The sequence below is a fragment of the Phalangium opilio genome, unplaced genomic scaffold (assembly GCF_054372755.1).
Source record: "Phalangium opilio isolate 3A_F unplaced genomic scaffold, DU_Popi_V2 ptg000031l_1, whole genome shotgun sequence".
Taxonomy (NCBI): domain Eukaryota; kingdom Metazoa; phylum Arthropoda; class Arachnida; order Opiliones; family Phalangiidae; genus Phalangium; species Phalangium opilio.
The window spans coordinates 809277-823112 of record NW_028324158.1 but is presented as its reverse complement, the minus strand read 5'-3'; the positions used below and the strand labels follow the sequence as shown (position 1 = coordinate 823112).

At 36.9% G+C, this 13836-nt stretch overlaps 7 non-coding genes and 31 pseudogenes across 7 annotated transcripts; all 38 read left to right on the top strand.

The window, feature by feature from the left end:
• Positions 1–100: 100 nt before the first annotated feature.
• Positions 101–219, top strand: LOC149686696 (5S ribosomal RNA; annotated as a pseudogene).
• Positions 220–341: 122 nt separating this feature from the next.
• LOC149686695 (5S ribosomal RNA) lies at positions 342–460 on the top strand (annotated as a pseudogene).
• Positions 461–713: 253 nt separating this feature from the next.
• LOC149686694 (5S ribosomal RNA) lies at positions 714–816 on the top strand (annotated as a pseudogene).
• A 122-nt stretch (positions 817–938) lies between these two features.
• LOC149686693 (5S ribosomal RNA) lies at positions 939–1057 on the top strand (annotated as a pseudogene).
• Positions 1058–1193: 136 nt separating this feature from the next.
• Positions 1194–1312, top strand: LOC149686692 (5S ribosomal RNA; annotated as a pseudogene).
• A 137-nt stretch (positions 1313–1449) lies between these two features.
• On the top strand, positions 1450–1552 carry LOC149686691 (5S ribosomal RNA; annotated as a pseudogene).
• Positions 1553–1674: 122 nt separating this feature from the next.
• Positions 1675–1793, top strand: LOC149686690 (5S ribosomal RNA; annotated as a pseudogene).
• Positions 1794–1929: 136 nt separating this feature from the next.
• On the top strand, positions 1930–2048 carry LOC149686689 (5S ribosomal RNA; annotated as a pseudogene).
• A 137-nt stretch (positions 2049–2185) lies between these two features.
• On the top strand, positions 2186–2288 carry LOC149686688 (5S ribosomal RNA; annotated as a pseudogene).
• Positions 2289–2410: 122 nt separating this feature from the next.
• Positions 2411–2529, top strand: LOC149686687 (5S ribosomal RNA; annotated as a pseudogene).
• A 136-nt stretch (positions 2530–2665) lies between these two features.
• Positions 2666–2768, top strand: LOC149686686 (5S ribosomal RNA; annotated as a pseudogene).
• A 122-nt stretch (positions 2769–2890) lies between these two features.
• Positions 2891–2993, top strand: LOC149686685 (5S ribosomal RNA; annotated as a pseudogene).
• Positions 2994–3115: 122 nt separating this feature from the next.
• LOC149686684 (5S ribosomal RNA) lies at positions 3116–3234 on the top strand (annotated as a pseudogene).
• A 136-nt stretch (positions 3235–3370) lies between these two features.
• LOC149686683 (5S ribosomal RNA) lies at positions 3371–3489 on the top strand. The gene has a single exon (XR_016383921.1). It is a non-coding gene; the product is annotated as a 5S ribosomal RNA (ribosomal RNA).
• A 136-nt stretch (positions 3490–3625) lies between these two features.
• Positions 3626–3744, top strand: LOC149686682 (5S ribosomal RNA; annotated as a pseudogene).
• A 137-nt stretch (positions 3745–3881) lies between these two features.
• On the top strand, positions 3882–4000 carry LOC149686681 (5S ribosomal RNA; annotated as a pseudogene).
• A 137-nt stretch (positions 4001–4137) lies between these two features.
• LOC149686680 (5S ribosomal RNA) lies at positions 4138–4256 on the top strand. Its single transcript, XR_016383916.1, has one exon. It is a non-coding gene; the product is annotated as a 5S ribosomal RNA (ribosomal RNA).
• Positions 4257–4392: 136 nt separating this feature from the next.
• Positions 4393–4511, top strand: LOC149686679 (5S ribosomal RNA; annotated as a pseudogene).
• A 2625-nt stretch (positions 4512–7136) lies between these two features.
• LOC149686678 (5S ribosomal RNA) lies at positions 7137–7255 on the top strand (annotated as a pseudogene).
• A 137-nt stretch (positions 7256–7392) lies between these two features.
• On the top strand, positions 7393–7511 carry LOC149686677 (5S ribosomal RNA). Its single transcript, XR_016383915.1, has one exon. It is a non-coding gene; the product is annotated as a 5S ribosomal RNA (ribosomal RNA).
• Positions 7512–7647: 136 nt separating this feature from the next.
• On the top strand, positions 7648–7766 carry LOC149686676 (5S ribosomal RNA). The gene has a single exon (XR_016383948.1). It is a non-coding gene; the product is annotated as a 5S ribosomal RNA (ribosomal RNA).
• Positions 7767–7902: 136 nt separating this feature from the next.
• On the top strand, positions 7903–8005 carry LOC149686675 (5S ribosomal RNA; annotated as a pseudogene).
• A 122-nt stretch (positions 8006–8127) lies between these two features.
• Positions 8128–8230, top strand: LOC149686674 (5S ribosomal RNA; annotated as a pseudogene).
• A 1982-nt stretch (positions 8231–10212) lies between these two features.
• On the top strand, positions 10213–10331 carry LOC149686673 (5S ribosomal RNA). Its single transcript, XR_016383942.1, has one exon. It is a non-coding gene; the product is annotated as a 5S ribosomal RNA (ribosomal RNA).
• A 136-nt stretch (positions 10332–10467) lies between these two features.
• Positions 10468–10586, top strand: LOC149686672 (5S ribosomal RNA; annotated as a pseudogene).
• A 137-nt stretch (positions 10587–10723) lies between these two features.
• LOC149686671 (5S ribosomal RNA) lies at positions 10724–10842 on the top strand (annotated as a pseudogene).
• Positions 10843–10978: 136 nt separating this feature from the next.
• Positions 10979–11081, top strand: LOC149686670 (5S ribosomal RNA; annotated as a pseudogene).
• Positions 11082–11203: 122 nt separating this feature from the next.
• Positions 11204–11322, top strand: LOC149686669 (5S ribosomal RNA; annotated as a pseudogene).
• A 137-nt stretch (positions 11323–11459) lies between these two features.
• Positions 11460–11562, top strand: LOC149686668 (5S ribosomal RNA; annotated as a pseudogene).
• Positions 11563–11683: 121 nt separating this feature from the next.
• Positions 11684–11802, top strand: LOC149686667 (5S ribosomal RNA; annotated as a pseudogene).
• A 132-nt stretch (positions 11803–11934) lies between these two features.
• On the top strand, positions 11935–12053 carry LOC149686666 (5S ribosomal RNA). The gene has a single exon (XR_016383944.1). It is a non-coding gene; the product is annotated as a 5S ribosomal RNA (ribosomal RNA).
• Positions 12054–12189: 136 nt separating this feature from the next.
• LOC149686665 (5S ribosomal RNA) lies at positions 12190–12308 on the top strand. Its single transcript, XR_016383914.1, has one exon. It is a non-coding gene; the product is annotated as a 5S ribosomal RNA (ribosomal RNA).
• Positions 12309–12444: 136 nt separating this feature from the next.
• Positions 12445–12547, top strand: LOC149686664 (5S ribosomal RNA; annotated as a pseudogene).
• A 122-nt stretch (positions 12548–12669) lies between these two features.
• Positions 12670–12788, top strand: LOC149686663 (5S ribosomal RNA; annotated as a pseudogene).
• Positions 12789–12922: 134 nt separating this feature from the next.
• LOC149686662 (5S ribosomal RNA) lies at positions 12923–13025 on the top strand (annotated as a pseudogene).
• Positions 13026–13147: 122 nt separating this feature from the next.
• On the top strand, positions 13148–13250 carry LOC149686661 (5S ribosomal RNA; annotated as a pseudogene).
• Positions 13251–13372: 122 nt separating this feature from the next.
• On the top strand, positions 13373–13491 carry LOC149686660 (5S ribosomal RNA; annotated as a pseudogene).
• A 137-nt stretch (positions 13492–13628) lies between these two features.
• Positions 13629–13731, top strand: LOC149686659 (5S ribosomal RNA; annotated as a pseudogene).
• The last annotated feature ends 105 nt before the right edge of the window (positions 13732–13836 follow it).

Below are 13836 nucleotides of genomic sequence, written 5' to 3'. Positions count from 1 at the left end.
TAAATTCCACCAGATATGAAAAAAGCAAACATATCTTCTTTTTGTTATTGTTTTATAAAGATGAAGGTTAATTAAATTCAAATTATTAACTAGCACTCTCGGCAACGGCCATATCACGCTGAATACACCGTTTTTCGTCCGATCACCGAAGTTCAGCAGCGTCGAGCGCAGTCAGTACTTGGGAGGGAGACCACTTAGGCACACTGCGTGCCTTTGGCTTTTTCCTTATTGTTTCCTCTTATAAATTTCACCAGATATGAAAAAAGCAAACATATCTTCTTTTTGTTATTGTTTTATAGAGATGAAGGTTAATTAAATTCAAATTATTAACTAGCACTCTCGGCAACGGCCATATCACGCTGAAAACACCGGTTCTCGTCTGATCACCGAAGATAAGCAGCGTCGAGCGCAGTCAGTACTTGGGAGGGAGACCACTTAGGAACACTGCGTGCCGTTAGCTTTTTCACTTTTTTTTTGTCTTTTAAATTCCAATAGATATGAAAAAAGCAAACATATTTTCTTTTTGTTATTGTTTTAAAAAGATGAAGGTTAATTTGTCTCACTTAATTTAAATTCGAATTCAAATCAAATTCAACTTCAAAATGTTTATTTTTCCTTTTCATTACATATACTGTTTGCTACGGGGCTAAGTCACATTGTGACTTGTAAGCCCCGTGCCTATCTGCTTAATTTAATTATTAACTAGCACTCTCGGCAACGGCCATATCACGCTGAAAACACCGGTTCTCGTCCGATCACAGAAGTTAAGCAGCGTCGAGCGCAGTCAGTACTTGGGAACACTGCGTGCCGTTGGCTTTTTCCTTTTTGTTTCCTCTTATAAATTCCACCAGATATGAAAAAAGCAAACATATCTTCTTTTTGTTATTGTTTTATAAAGATGAAGGTTAATTAAATTCAAATTATTAACTAGCACTCTAGGCAACGGCCATATCACGCTGAATACACCGTTTCTCGTCCGATCACCGAAGTTCAGCAGCGTCGAGCGCAGTCAGTACTTGGGAGGGAGACCACTTAGGAACACTGCGTGCCGTTAGCTTTTTCACTTTTTTTTGTCTTTTAAATTCCAATAGATATGAAAAAAGCAAAGATATTTTCTTTTTGTTATTGTTTTAAAAAGATGAAGGTTAATTTGTCTCACTTAATTTAAATTCGAATTATTAACTAGCACTCTCGGCAACGGCCATTACACGCTGAGAACACCGGTTCTCGTCCGATCACCGAAGTTAAGCAGCGTCGAGCGCAGTCAGTATTTGGGAGGGAGACCACTTAGGAACACTGCGTGCCGTTGGCTTTTTCATTTTTTTTTCCTGTTTTAAATTCCACCAGATATGAAATAAGCAAACATATCTTCTTTTTGTTATTGTTTTATAAAGATGAAGGTTAATTTGTCTCACTTAAATTAAATTCAAATTATTAACTAGCACCCTCGGCAACGGCCATATCACGCTGAAAACACCGGTTCTCTTCCGATCACCGAAGTTAAGCAGCGTCGAGCGCAGTCAGTACTTTGGAACACTGCGTGCCGTTGGCTTTTTCCTTTTTGTTTCCTCTTTTAAATTCCACCAGAAATGAAAAAAACAAACATGTCTTCTTTTTGTTATTGTTTTATAAAGATAAGGGTTAATTAAATTCAAATTATTAACTAGCACCCTCGGCAACGGCCATATCACGCTGAATACACCGTTTCTCGTCCGATCACCGAAGTTCAGCAGCGTCGAGCGCAGTCAGTACTTGGGAGGGAGACCACTTAGGAACACTGCGTGCCGTTAGCTTTTTCACTTTTTTTTGTCTTTTAAATTCCAATAGATATGAAAAAAGCAAAGATATTTTCTTTTTGTTATTGTTTTAAAAAGATGAAGGTTAATTTGTCTCACTTAATTTAAATTCGAATTATTAACTAGCACTCTCGGCAACGGCCATTACACGCTGAGAACACCGGTTCTCGTCCGATCACCGAAGTTAAGCAGCGTCGAGCGCAGTCAGTATTTGGGAGGGAGACCACTTAGGAACACTGCGTGCCGTTGGCTTTTTCATTTTTTTTTCCTGTTTTAAATTCCACCAGATATGAAATAAGCAAACATATCTTCTTTTTGTTATTGTTTTATAAAGATGAAGGTTAATTTGTCTCACTTAAATTAAATTCAAATTATTAACTAGCACCCTCGGCAACGGCCATATCACGCTGAAAACACCGGTTCTCTTCCGATCACCGAAGTTAAGCAGCGTCGAGCGCAGTCAGTACTTTGGAACACTGCGTGCCGTTGGCTTTTTCCTTTTTGTTTCCTCTTTTAAATTCCACCAGAAATGAAAAAAACAAACATGTCTTCTTTTTGTTATTGTTTTATAAAGATAAGGGTTAATTAAATTCAAATTATTAACTAGCACCCTCGGCAACGGCCATATCACGCTGAATACACCGGTTCTCGTCCGATCACCGAAGTTAAGCAGCGTCGAGCACAGTCAGTACTTGGGAGGGAGACCACTTAGGAACACTGCGTGCCGTTAGCTTTTTCACTTTTTTTTGTCTTTGAAATTCCAATAGATATGAAAAAAGCAAACATATTTTCTTTTTGTTATTGTTTTAAAAAGATGAAGGTTAATTTGTCTCACTTAATTTATATTCGAATTATTAACTAGCACTCTCGGCAACGGCCAAATCACGCTGAAAACACCGGTTCTCGTCCGATCACCGAAGTTAAGCAGCGTCGAGCGCAGTCAGTACTTGGGAACCCTGCGTTCCGTTGGCTTTTTCCTTTTTGTTTCCTCTTTTAAATTCCACCAGATATGAAAAAACGAAACATATCTTCTTTTTGTTATTGTTTTATAAATATGAAGGTTAATTAAATTCAAATTATTAACTAGCACTCTCGGCAACGGCCATATCACGCTGAAAACACCGGTTCTCGTCCGATCACCGAAGTTAAGCAGCGTTGAGCGCAGTCAGTACTTGGGAACACTGCGTGCCGTTGGCTTTTTCCTTTTTGTTTCCTCTTATAAATTTCACCAGATATGAAAAAAGCAAACATATCTTCTTTTTATTATTGTTTTATAAAGATGAAGGTTAATTAAATTCGAATTATTAAATAGCACCCTTGGCAACGGCCATATCACCCTGAGAACACCGGTTATCGTCCGATCACCGAAGTTAAGCGGCGTCGAGCGCAGTCAGTACTTGGGAGGGAGACCACTTAGGAACACTGCGTGCCGTTGGCTTTTTCACTTTTTTTCCTCTTTTAAATTCCAATAGATAAGAAAAAAGCAAACATATTTTCTTTATGTTATTGTTTTAAAATGATGAAGGTTAATTTGTCTCACTTAATTTAAATTCGAATTATTAACTAGCACTCTCGGCAACGGCCATATCACGCTGAAAACACCGGTTCTCGTCCGATCACCGAAGTTAAGCAGCGTCGAGCGCAGTCAGTACTTTGGAGGGAGACCACTTAGGAACACTGCGTGCCGTTGGCTTTTTCACTTTTTTTCCTCTTTTAAATTCCAATAGATAAGAAAAAAGCAAACATATTTTCTTTATGTTATTGTTTTAAAATGATGAAGGTTAATTTGTCTCACTTAATTTAAATTCGAATTATTAACTAGCATTCTCGGCAACGGCCATATCACGCTGAAAACACCGGTTCTCGTCTGATCACCGAAGTTAAGCAGCGGCGAGCGCAGTCAGTACTTGGGAGGGAGACCACTTAGGAACACTGCGTGCCGTTAGCTTTTTCACTTTTTGTTTGTCTTTTAAATTCCAATAGATATGAAAAAAGCAAACATATTTTCTTTTTGTTATTGTTTTAAAAAGTTGAAGGTTAATTTGTCTCACTTAATTTAAATTCGAATTATTAAATAGCACTCTCGGCAACGGCCATCTCACGCTGAGAACACCGGTTATCGTCCGATCACCGAAGTTAAGCGGCGTCGAGCGCAGTCAGTACTTGGGAGGGAGACTACTTAGAAACACTGCGTGCCGTTGGCTTTTTCACTTTTTTTTCCTCTTTTAAATTCCAATGGATTTCAAAAAAGAAAACATATTTTATATTTGTTATTGTTTTAAATAGATGAAGGTTGATTTTTCGCACTTAATTTAAATTCGAATTATTAACTAGCACTCTCGGCAACGGCCATATCACGCTGAAAACACCGGTTCTCGTCCGATCACCGAAGTTAAGCAGCGTCGAGCGCAGTCAGTACTTGGGAGGGAGACCACTTAGGAACACTGCGTGCCGTTGGCTTTTTCACTTTTTTTCCTCTTTTAAATTCCAATAGATAAGAAAAAAGCAAACATATTTTCTTTATGTTATTGTTTTAAAATGATGAAGGTTAATTTGTCTCACTTAATTTAAATTCGAATTATTAACTAGCATTCTCGGCAACGGCCATATCACGCTAAAAACACCGGTTCTCGTCTGATCACCGAAGTTAAGCAGCGGCGAGCGCAGTCAGTACTTGGGAGGGAGACCAGTTAGGAACACTGCGTGCCGTTAGCTTTTTCACTTTTTGTTTGTCTTTTAAATTCCAATAGATATGAAAAAAGCAAACATATTTTCTTTTTGTTATTGTTTTAAAAAGATGAAGGTTAATTTGTCTCACTTAATTTAAATTTTTTCACTTTTTTTTTTTTTTTTTTTTTTTTTTCAAAGTTTTAAAGTTTATAAGTTTATTTGACATAGTTTAGTACAAAAGCTCATGAGGAGGGACCAAGTCTTCAAGCGACTTATTGCCCTCCTTAAATTTCTTAAGATTAACGTCAATTGGACAACAAAATTAGATAAAGAACATTAAAAGAGAATAACCATAAAAAAATAATATAAATTAAAATTTAAATAAAGTTTTGCAAATACATGAATATAGTTTAATATCTTTTGTAAAGCATGACTTTTTTACTTCGTTTAATATAAAATATAAACGAGTTATTGTTTTTCTTTAAATAAAACAATCAAAATCAGGAATAAATAAATATATAAATAAAAAAATAAATAAACAAATAGATCAAAGATGGCTACACACTGCCATTAAGTATATGAATTTTAAGTTTTTTTTTAACTAAAGCAAAGGATTTGGTATCACATATAAGTAAATAAATTTGGTTGTATAGTTTTACTCCTACATAAAAGATTGAGTTTAGCTTTTTTGAAGTTTTGCATTGGGGGCATTCTAAAATATTGTTTGTTCTTGTTAATATGTTAGAGGATGTTGTATTAAATAGTTTATGTACACCATTAATATTTTTATGAATAAATATTAGATTATTATACTTAATAATTTGAAATATGTCTAACGTTTTACTTTTTGCATATAATATTTTTGTATGTGATAACCAGTTCACGTTATAAATACTTCTGAGAACTCTTTTTTGCAGGATATTGATTCTGTTTAAGTTGTGTTGAGAGGTATTACCCCACGCGACCGAGCCGTATATTAATAAGGAATAGAACATACTATAGTATAGTTCGAATAGAATACATCTTGGGAATAACATACTACCTTGTTTGATAAGATAGGATGTGTTAGATAATTTTTTGCAAAGATAATTTATATGCTCATTCCAATTTACTTGATGGTCAAACCATATCCCCAGGTACTTATACGTATATACTCGATTTATAGCTGTACCACCAATTTCTATCTTACAGATAGTGTCCTCTATTCTTTTCCCATGGTTGGCGAAAACAATATATTCTGTTTTTAATTTGTTCAATTTTAGACCGTTTTCCTCTAGCCAAGAGTTTATAATTTGTAAATACGTGTTTCCTTGCAATATTAAAGCAGGTAAGTGCTTATTTTCCAATAGTAAAACTGTGTCATCGGCATAAAGACGAAGAAGCTCTTTGGGTAGCTTTTCTACTATATCGTTAATATATAGATTAAAAAGCAGTGGGGATAATACCGAACCTTGAGGGACACCGATAGTTATGTCCTGCGAATCTGATATATTATTATTTAATTTGGTTGAGCATTTCCGATTTGAGAGGTAACTTGAAATCCATTTCAGAGACAGTCCTCTTATACCCAGTCGATCCAGTTTATCTAATAGTCTTTTATGAGGTACACTATCGAAAGCTTTTTCAAGGTCAAGAAAAATCCCTAGGCAATACCATGACTTGTCAAGTGCATTCAAAATTGACTTATATAAGTTAGTAATGGCTAGCTCGGTACTACTATCTTTACGAAACCCAAATTGGTTTGTCGATAAGATATTGTATTTATCACAAAAAGAGCTCAGCCTATTTAAAAAAAGTTTGTCATAAATTTTAGCAAATGTCGAGAGTACAGATATAGGTCTATAGTTACTAAGGATAAGAGGATCACCTTTTTTTAAAATTGGTGTTATCATTGCATGTTTTAGCCGTCCAGGATAAACTCCTGTAGCGAACGAGAGGTTGATTAGGAAGACAAGGGGACCTATTAAATAGATTGCTACAAATTTTAAGGGTTTGGGGTGTATTTCATCTTTTCCTGGTGCAGATGATTGAGGTAGACCGTCAATTACATTCTTTACCTCAAGTTCAAAAGTTTTAAATAGGGCAAAGGTTGAAGGGTTTGATTTAAACATAAGCGGTACGTTAAAATTTCGGGTTGAATCAATAACTGTTGTAAAATGTATATTAATAGCGTTAGGTTTGATACTACCAGGAATCTTCGAATTCGATTTTAGCCTGCCAGTTGTTTCATTTATTATTTTCCACTTGGATTTATTTGATGTGGCCTTAGATATCTTATTTCTAATGTATGTACTTCTAGCATTTCGTATTTGGTTATTTAAAGAATTTCTGTAGGTGGTATAATCCTTATGGTTTTCTATGGTAGGTTTTTTCCTGTAAATTTTAAACAGTTTTCTTTTGATTCTAATTGATTGTTTTAAGTTTTCTGTAATCCAGGATTCGGGGGAAAATTTTATAGTTTTAATTTTGAAACTATTATTATAGGCGGCGATTATCTTGTCTTCAAAGAAGTTATAAGCAAGGTCTGAGTCTTCCTGGCTGTACAGATCAGTCCAATTAATATTACTGACAATGTTGGCAAATTTTAAAAGATTTGCTTCACTTAGGTCTCGGATTTGCTGGGATTTCCCGGTTGTGACTTTATCATTCGAATTATTAAATAGCACTCTCGGCAACGGCCATCTCACGCTGAGAACACCGGTTATCGTCCGATCACCGAAGTTAAGCGGCGTCGAGCGCAGTCAGTACTTGGGAGGGAGACTACTTAGAAACACTGCGTGCCGTTGGCTTTTTCACTTTTTTTTCCTCTTTTAAATTCCAATGGATTTCAAAAACGAAAACATATTTTATATTTGTTATTGTTTTAAATAGATGAAGGTTGATTTTTCGCACTTAATTTAAATTCGAATTATTAACTAGCACTCTCGGCAACGGCCATATCACGCTGAAAACACCGGTTCTCGTCCGATCACCGAAGTTAAGCAGCGTCGAGCGCAGTCAGTACTTGGGAGGGAGACCACTTAGGAACACTGCGTGCCGTTGGCTTTTTCACTTTTTTTCCTCTTTTAAATTCCAATAGATAAGAAAAAAGCAAACATATTTTCTTTATGCTATTGTTTTAAAATGATGAAGGTTAATTTGTCTCACTTAATTTAAATTCGAATTATTAACTAGCACTCTCGGCAACGGCCATATCACGCTGAAAACACCGGTTCTTGTCCGATCACCGAAGTTAAGCAGCGTCGAGCGCAGTCAGTACTTGGGAGGGAGACCACTTAGGAACACTGCGTGCCGTTGGCTTTTTCACTTTTTTTCCTCTTTTAAATTCCAATAGATAAGAAAAAAGCAAACATATTTTCTTTATGTTATTGTTTTAAAATGATGAAGGTTAATTTGTCTCACTTAATTTAAATTCGAATTATTAACTAGCACTCTCGGCAACGGCCATATCACGCTGAAAACACCGGTTCTCGTCCGATCACCGAAGTTAAGCAGCGTCGAGCGCAGCCAGTACTTGGGAACACTGCGTGCCGTTGGCTTTTTCCTTTTTGTTTCCTCTTTTAAAATCCACCAGATATGAAAAAAGCAAACATACCTTCTTTTTGTTATTGTTTTATAAAGATGAAGGTTAATTAAACTCAAATTTTTAACTAGCACTCTCGGCAACGGCCATGTCACGCTGAATACACCGGTTTTCGTCCGATCACCGAAGTTAAGCAGCGTCGAGCGCAGCCAGTACTTGGGAACACTGCGTGCCGTTGGCTTTTTCACTTTTTTTCCTCTTTTAAATTCCAATAGATAAGAAACAAGTTGGTAAAACCAAAATATTACCTCTCCGAGACAAGCGGTCTACTACTACAAAGTTATTTTCCTAGATATGGAATTTTTTCTCTTTTTTGAAGTAAAAATTTACGAAATATTGAAGCAGTGCTCCAAGCATAGCGAATATACAGTAAAGCAGACGACATTTTACATCCAATAAGGATAAATCTTGGACACATGGAAATCAGTCAATGGCAAAAAGAACAGGAAATGAAGTCTACGCTTCAGCTGTTTACCCTATATTCTGATAGCTACATTCACAATTGGTTAGCAGTGTAAACACTATCGTTTCGTCTCACTTCAACAATATTCTTAGTTTGCCAACATGAGCGTTAACGTTAAATATTACCAAAGCTAAATTGTAGCTAGACGCACTGATAGTCAATGCGCACCATAAAGAGAACAAAAAAACTCTGTAGCTTAGCCCTACTAATCTAATTGCCACCGTAATCTTTTCTTCTATTATAAAATCTTAACCTGATTATTTGAGAGTGTATTTAACTTTCGGCTCACTCTGAACCGTTGATGTCTCTCCATTTCAGACACGAAAATCAAAACCCAAAGTTTACTTCACCTCAGGCCTCAATTATTTACTCTTTATTTCACTAAGCCTATTGCGGGTAATATTAGATTTACCCGCCGGAGTCTAGACCTTAGCTTTCTTCAAGAAATCATGAAGACAAGGATTATTCTATATATAGATGTAGTATAGCTTAAGTAAAATATAAACAGCCATTTCAAATAATAATATTAAAAAAGATCTTTGGAATATCAAAATGTAACAGAGCTTTAAAGCTACAAAAGTACTAAATGCATCATAATTACGAAAAATATTTCCACATATTCATTTTATATTAAGGATAAAAGAAATATTATGGTTCTGTAGGATTTCTTTACACATCAAAATAAAACGAACTTCTAACGCAGCGCACTAGTGTAACAACGGACGGACACACACAGACAAAAACATAGACTGATTTTTAACTCTTTCCGTATTAATTTTGAATTGAGAAACAAGATTATCTTAAATATTAAAATAAATACAATTAATATTTAATATTTTCTTCGTTAGTTATTCGCCTTATTGAACGTTACATCGTTTTAAAAAAGAACAATTAAACATTCTTGAGAGACTCGACTAATATTGGCGTTTGAAATGAAGCATACGCCGATTGCTTTGCTTTACTCAAATAGGTAGTATATAAGGATTTCGAATCGCAGCTATGGATAAGAACAGCGCTATTGCGTGAACCTTTGGTGGAAGCCCCACCTTAGGGAGGCCGGACGTTTCTCGTAACCCTGGCCGATCGCCGCGTATGTCTTAATCTTAAGGATGATGATGGAGTAGAAGCCAGGTGTGGAGACTGGTGTCCATGTGGGATGGACAAAAAATATAACCAGAAGATGGTGGTGTGTAGAAACCAGTGTGTACAGACTGGTGTCCATGTGGGATGGACAAAGACCAGAAGATGGTGGTGTGTAGAATCCAGTGTGTACAGACTGGTGTCCAAGTGGGATGGATAAAGACCAGAAAATGGTGGTGTGTAGAAGCCAGTGTGTAAAGACTGGTGTCCATATGAGATGGACAAATGGCCTGAGGATAGTGGTGTTAGATAGGCAATGGATAATAGCCATTGTAAGTGGAATACAATTTTCCAAATTTCCGGGAACTGTAAATGCGGTCCGGAATTTGGGAAAATGTTTGCTCCGATTTGAAAACTGCGAACGCGGTCCCCTGGGGTGTAAGTCAATAACAACAGACTGACACACACACAGACAGACACGTCGAAATTAGAGCCTCTCCGTGACATACGTCACTCGGAGAGGTAAAAAGCAAACATATTTTCTTTATGTTATTGTTTTAAAATGATGAAGGTTAATTTGTCTCACTTAATTTAAATTCGAATTATTAACTAGCACTCTCGGCAACGGCCATATCACGCTGAAAACACCGGTTCTCGTCCGATCACCGAAGGTAAGCAGCGTCGAGCGCAGTCAGTACTTGGGAGGGAGACCACTTAGGAACACTGCGTGCCGTTGGCTTTTTCACTTTTTTTCCTCTTTTAAATTCCAATAGATATGAAAAGAGCAAACATATTTTCTTTTTGTTATTGTTTTAAAAAGATGAAGGTTAATTTGTCTCACTTAATTTAAATTCGAATTATTAACTAGCACTCTCGGCAACGACCACATCACGCTGATAACACCGGTTCTCGTCCGATCACCGAAGTTAAGCAGCGTCGAGCGCAGTCAGTACTTGGGAGGGAGACCACATAGGAACAGTGCGTGCCGTTGGCTTTTTCATTTTTTTTTCCTCTTTTAAATTCCAATAGATATGAAAAAAGCAAACATATTTTATTTTTGTTATTGTTTTAAAAATATGAAGGTTAATTTGTCTCACTTAATTTAAATTCGAATTATTAACTAGCACTCTCGGCAACGGCCATATCACGCTGAAAACAACAGTTCTCGTCCGATCACCGAAGTTAAGCAGCGTCGAGCGCAGTCAGTACTGGGGAGGGAGACCACTTAGGAACACTGCGTGCCGTTAGCTTTTTCACTTTTTTTTGTCTTTCAAATCCAATAGATATGAAAAAAAGCAAACATATTTTCTTTTTGTTATTGTTTTAAAAAGATGAAGGTTAATTTGTCTCACTTAATTTAAATTCGAATTATTAACTAACACTCTCGGCAATGGCCAAATCACGCTGAAAACACCGGTTCTCGTCCGATCACCGAAGTTAAGTAGCGTCGAGCGCAGCCAGTACTTGGGAACACTGCGTGCCGTTGGCTTTTTCCTTTTTGTTTCCTCTTTTAAAATCCACCAGATATGAAAAAAGCAAACATACCTTCTTTTTGTTATTGTTTTATAAAGATGAAGGTTAATTAAACTTAAATTATTAACTAGCACTCTCGGCAACGGCCATGTCACGCTGAATACACCGGTTCTCGTCCGATCACCGAAGTTAAGCAGCGTCGAGCGCAGTCAGTACTTGGGAGGGAGAACACTTAGGAACACTGCGTGCCGTTGCCTTTTTCACTTTTTTTTCCTCTTTTAAATTCCAATAGATATGAAAAAACCAAACATATTTTCTTTTTGTTATTGTTTTAAAAATATGAAGGTTAATTTGTCTCACTTAATTTAAATTCGAATTATTAACTAACACTCTCGGCAACGGCCATATCACGCTGAAAACACCGGTTCTCGTCCGATCACCGAAGTTAAGTAGCGTTGAGCGCAGTCAGTACTTGGGAACACTGCGTGCCGTTGGCTTTTCCTTTTTGTTTCCTCTTTTAAATTCCACCAGATATGAAAAATCCAAACATATGTTCTATTTGTTATTATTTTATAAATATGAAGGTTAATTAAATTCGAATTATTAACTAGCACTCTCGGCAACGGTCATATCACGCTGAAAACAACAGTTCTCGTCCGATCACCGAAGTTAAGCAGCGTCGAGCGCAGTCAGTACTGGGGAGGGAGACCACTTAGGAACACTGCGGGCCGTTAGCTTTTTCACTTTTTTTTGTCTTTCAAATCCAATAGATATGAAAAAAGCAAACATATTTTATATTTGTTATTGTTTTAAATAGATGGTTAATTTTACGCACTTAATTTAAATTCGAATTATTAACTAGCACTCTCGGCAACGGCCATATCACGCTGAAAACACCGGTTCTCGTCCGATCACCGAAGTTAAGCAGCGACGAGCGCAGTCAGTACTTGGGAGGGAGACCACTTAGGAACACTGCGCGCCGTTGGCTTTTTCACTTTTTTTCCTCTTTCAAATTCCAATAGATAAGAAAAAAGCAAACATATTTTCTTTATGTTATTGTTTTAAAATGATGAAGGTTAATTTGTCTCACTTAATTTAAATTCGAATTATTAACTAGCACTCTCGGCAACGGCCATATCACGCTGAAAACACCGGTTCTCGTCCGATCACCGAAGTTAAGCAGCGTCGAGCGCAGTCAGTACTTGGGAGGGAGACCACTTAGGAACACTGCGTGCCGTTGGCTTTTTCACTTTTTTTCCTCTTTTAAATTCCAATAGATAAGAAAAAAGCAAACATATTTTCTTTATGTTATTGTTTTAAAATGATGAAGGTTAATTTGTCTCACTTAATTTAAATTCGAATTATTAACTAGCACTCTCGGCAACGGCCATATCACGCTGAAATCACCGGTTTTCGTCCGATCACCGAAGTTAAGCAGCGTCGAGCGCAGCCAGTACTTGGGAACACTGCGTGCCGTTGGCTTTTTCCTTTTTGTTTCCTCTTTTAAAATCCACCAGATATGAAAAAAGCAAACATACCTTCTTTTTGTTATTGTTTTATAAAGATGAAGGTTAATTAAACTTAAATTATTAACTAGCACTCTCGGCAACGGCCATGTCACGCTGAATACACCGGTTCTCGTCCGATCACCGAAGTTAAGCAGCGTCGAGCGCAGTCAGTACTGGGGAGGGAGACCACTTAGGAACACTGCGTGCCGTTAGCTTTTTCACTTTTTTTGTCTTTCAAATCCAATAGATATGAAAAAAGCAAACATATTTTCTTTTTGTTATTGTTTTAAAAAGATGAAGGTTAATTTGTCTCACTTAATTTAAATTCGAATTATTAACTAACACTCTCGGCAACGGCCATATCACGCTGAAATCACCGGTTTTCGTCCGATCACCGAAGTTAAGCAGCGTCGAGCGCAGCCAGTACTTGGGAACACTGCGTGCCGTTGGCTTTTTCCTTTTTGTTTCCTCTTTTAAAATCCACCAGATATGAAAAAAGCAAACATACCTTCTTTTTGTTATTGTTTTATAAAGATGAAGGTTAATTAAACTTAAATTATTAACTAGCACTCTCGGCAACGGCCATGTCACGCTGAATACACCGGTTCTCGTCCGATCACCGAAGTTAAGCAGCGTCGAGCGCAGCCAGTACTTGGGAACACTGCGTGCCGTTGGCTTTTTCCTTTTTGTTTCCTCTTTTAAAATCCACCAGATATGAAAAAAGCAAACATACCTTCTTTTTGTTATTGTTTTATAAAGATGAAGGTTAATTAAACTTAAATTATTAACTAGCACTCTCGGCAACGGCCATGTCGCGCTGAATACACCGGTTCTCGTCCGATCACCGAAGTTAAGCAGCGTCGAGCAAAGTCAGTACTTGGGAGGGAGAACACTTAGGAACACTGCGTGCCGTTGCCTTTTTCACTTTTTTTTCCTCTTTTAAATTCCAATAGATATGAAAAAACCAAACATATTTTCTTTTTGTTATTGTTTTAAAAATATGAAGGTTAATTTGTCTCACTTAATTTAAATTCGAATTATTAACTAACACTCTCGGCAACGGCCATATCACGCTGAAAACACCGGTTCTCGTCCGATCACCGAAGTTAAGTAGCGTTGAAAGCAGTCAGTACTTGGGAACACTGCGTGCCGTTGGCTTTTCCTTTTTGTTTCCTCTTTTAAATTCCACCAGATATGAAAAATCCAAACATATGTTCTTTTTGTTATTATTTTATAAATATGAAGGTTAATTAAATTCGAATT